Genomic DNA, 4,144 nt, shown 5'->3' on the forward strand with positions numbered 1-4,144 from the left:
CTTTTCTGTTCTGCCACCACTCAAATATCCGCCCCAGGAGGGGAGGGGCTGGCTCCCTTTACCGCTGCCTCTGAAGAGCCTCGATGGGACTAACGTCTCTTGTGGGGTGGGACTGTGTCTCTGTTTGAAGTCCTGACCCCCAGCACATGTGAGTGTGGCCTCATTTGGAAATGGGGTCTTTGCAGATGTGATCACTTTAAGATAAGGCCACATCCTGGTGCCACGGGAGGACGGAAGCAGGGACAGGAGGGATGTGGCCACAAGCCCAGGGATGCCTGAGGCCTCCAAGAGCTGGAGGAGGAGGCAGAAAGGATCCTCCCTCTGGAGGCATGCCAACTTCCGATGTCTGGTCTCCAGGACGGAAAGGGCATAGATTTCTGTTGCTGCCCCCCAGGAGACTAACAGCACATCCTAGACAAAGAATAAATATTTGGGGTGAACTAAGAGTCGAGGTGATGCAGAATTCCTTACTGCTCTGCCAGCCTCTGCCAGCAGCGGTGCCACTTAACCTTGGGACCGGGGGCTCCCCAAGTTGTGCTCCCTTGGGCACAGGCCCTGTGCCCCCCATGGGCTGCCGGAGTCTCGTCACCCTCACTCCCCATCCAGCCTAGCATGTTCGACCCTCCTTCCCTCTCATCCTCCCCTTGAACCTGGAGGGGTGGTGTCAAGATGGGAGGAAGGAGCCGTTCAGCCCATTTCCAGGGTCCCAGGGCTGGGACAAGTCCATCTCACACCTGGTGCTCACGATTACCTGGGAGAGAGACAAGGCGTAGCCTGGCTGGGGAATTCAGAGAGAATGTTCCGGTAAGTGTAGCCTCTGCTTTGCGCTTTGTCACTGTAGGGAGGAGCCCTGCTGGTCAGTCCCGTTGACTGTGTGGAGCTCCCTGAACCCGGGGGCCTGGCTGGGAGGGGCCTGGGAGGGAGGCCCCCAGGGATCACCTTTCTCTCTGTGGCACTGGGATTCGGCCTTGGCATCCCCCCTCCCCAGGGACAGGAGCCCAGGAGGCCCTGCGCACGGGGATTGTACACACGCCAGCTGGGGCCGAGCGGAGGGGGTGGATGTGCGGGTCTCCTCGAGCCTGGTGCGTGGGATCGGGCTGCGGCGAAGGCAAGGGTCAGCGCAGCCTCGCCACCACCCTCCGTCCGTGCCTCGAGAATCTCGTCTGTGCATCGGCCCCACGATGCAGACCGGGGAGCGGCCACCCGATGAGGACCTCATTCAGCAGCTCGGTTGTTTGCATGAAGTGGACCGTCCCGAGCACGTCCTGTGGGGCCGTGGTCGCCGTCCAGCTCCTCTGCCCACAGCCTCGGGCGCTGCCGGTCTCCGCATTAGCAGGCAGGGCTGCGATCATCAAGGTACAGAGAGGTGAAGGGACTTGCCCCAGGCCACACAGCTAGACTGTGCAGAGCTGGGGTGTGGCTGAGTCCCGGCTCCTACCCAGCCTGCCCCTGTCCCTCCCCGATGGCAGGTGACGCCCATCAAGTTTCACCTGCTTGTGTGGAGGGCCCGGGGGCCAGGGTCAGGCGTCTGGTCTCACCCCGTCCAGTTGCCGGCCCTGCTGCTAAGGTGTGTGCTGGGCCCGTTGACTAATTACAGAGGTGGGGCAGGCGTGCTCTGGAGGACGTCCGGTGGCTGCGCTTGTCAGCCGTCCCCGTGGCCTGGTGTGGGTGGTGGGAGCAGGGTGAGGAGCCCACGGACCTGGTGCAGGGAGCTGGTTGTGGCCCTGGGGAGGCCATCACCCCTCAGAGGGACCAGCAGCCCCGGCAGATGGCCCTGGCTCGTCCTCCTCACTCCCAGGCCTGCCTGGGCCGCACTGATCTGTGGCTGTAGCCTGGGGTGATCAGTCCCTGCCCTGACAGCTGGGCACCCAGCAGCCCATCACGGCGTTCTCACTGGAGAGCGCCGTCTCCCTTCCTGGCTGTGTCCCCACCAGGTCTCTGCCTCCCCCGCGGCATCAGCAGACACCTCTCCCTGGCAGCAGAGCCCGACGCAAGCCCCACCCCGCCTGGGCGGCCCGGTTGCTCTGGGGTGCAGCCAGGAGGCTGGGTGCGGAACCCGTCCCATCTGTCACCGACAGAGGCTGCGTCCATGGGGCTGGGGGTCCCGTCTGCAGAGGCCTCGTCTCTAAGTGCTCGGCCTTCCTCCTTTGGGTGGAAACCTAGCACAGGAGTCCAGATGGCCCATTGTCGTGGAGGGGACTGTGGAGGCGGGGGTCGGCTCTGCCTTCCTCTCCTCTACCCCGGGGAAGCAGGCAGGAGGGGGGCGGCCTGGCCCCCTGCCCTCCTGCAGCTGGGAGCCCCGTACACCCACACGCCGCCAACCGTGCGTCTCCCACCCTCCCGCACGGGTGCAGCCTGCGGCCTCCGGGCCGGCCGGGTCACTGCAAGTTCGTCCACACGGTGACTCTCGGCCAACAGCTAATGTGCACAGGCGTCTGCCGCAACTCCCGCTTGCCTGGGTTTGGGGTCAAGCCCCAGGGGGCTGTCCCTACCTGTGCCGTCTGGCACGGGGCCCCCGCGTCACACGTGGCTGCCGAGGACAGGCCGGTCCCGGCTGAGCTGCCCGGTCAGTGTGGAACGAAGACCCAGTTCAAACCCAAGAACCCGGAGGGTCACATCCTCACTTCTTGGGGCGCTCACGTGCTGGCAGGCAGCAGCTCGGATGCGCAGGGATAAAAGAAGTCATTACATACATCCCACCTCTTTCTTTTCCCTTTGTCCGTGTGGCCTGGCACTTTGCAGTCACGCATGGGGCTCGAGGCATGGATGTACTGGCCAGGGCCGGGCCGGGCGGGGCAGCACGCAGACCCGTGTATGACGAGGACTTTCCAGATCGTGGGGATGGGTCTCTGGGAGTGGGGTCAGGGTCAACTCCTGCTCTCAGACCCCGTGTGCCCTGTTCTGCCTCTAGGGGCTCCCCTGACTGGGGTGAGCAGAGTCCTTGGGGCATCGCTGACCCACTGTGGGCCAGATGCCTCCCCTCCCCTCCCCTCTGCCTCCCCGTCTCTGGAGCCAGGGACGGGGATGTGGTCCAGCCTCCTCAGCAGCACGTCGGGCAGCTCGGGAGGGCCGTGGTTGTGAGTTTCATGTGCTTTGAGGTAAAAGGATCCAGGTCCATATGGGCATATGGGTGGTGAGATTCGTGGCTGCCAGCAGCAAGGGGAGGCCTTCTCTCCTGGGGGGACCCTCCGGTGGAGCAGAAGGGTGGGGAGCCGGCCCAGGAAGTGCGTGTCCTAGGGCCACTGGAACAAAGCATCATGGACCAGGACTTTGACAACAGAAAAGCAGGGGGCTCGTTCCTTCTAGGGAGAATGTCCCGGGCTCCTCTCCAGCTTCTGGTCGTCACCCTCACCAGCACCCCTGAGTTCCTGGTTTTGTATCACGGGTCTCTGCCTCCATCATCATGTGGGCTTCTCCCTGTGCACATGTCTGTGTCCTTATAGGACCCCCGTCACCTTGGATGAGGGCCCATCCTAATGACATCATCTAGCTGAGGGCATGTGCAGGAACCCTATTTCCAAACGAGGTCATGCTCCCGAGAGGCAGGCTCAGGTGCTCCGTGCGGGTCAGGCGGGGCCCACGTCCAGCCACACACTTGCTGTGGGAATTGGCAGCCCCACCTCTGGGCTGCGTGTGCAGGGGGCCCCACACCTGCCTCGTGCTGGCACCGGTAAAGAGTGGGGCCAGCAGACCCAAGGGCAGGCGGGATCCATGCTGGGACACCCAGTGTTGAACGGGCTTGCAGTTTCCCCGGGGGCCGGCGGGTCGGCTTCCCGGGAAACAGTGCTGGTTCCAGCGATGCCCTGGGAGGGGTCCGGGGAGCCTCTGGGGTGGGGAAAGCTAAGCCGGTTGCATCCCCAGGACGGCGATGGTGCAGGCCTGCCCAGCCCTGCTCCTGACCCTCCTTGGGGATCCGGCTCTTGGCGGCGGCCCCAGGGAGGACCTTGTTTTTCATTTTCCCTTTTCTTCAGGGTCTATAGCTCGATTTAACTGTAAAGAGCAATAAATTATGAATCAGGAAAAACATCCCTTGTCCCCACAAAGGACGTGGCTGTCCCCGGATGACTAATGACTCTGAATTCACATTACTTAGTATTTATAACTTCCGCCGGACGGGACTTACAGATGTTCCTGGGAAACCCTG

Source organism: Meles meles, chromosome 16 (assembly GCF_922984935.1).
Source record: "Meles meles chromosome 16, mMelMel3.1 paternal haplotype, whole genome shotgun sequence".
Classification (NCBI taxonomy): Eukaryota; Metazoa; Chordata; class Mammalia; order Carnivora; family Mustelidae; genus Meles; species Meles meles.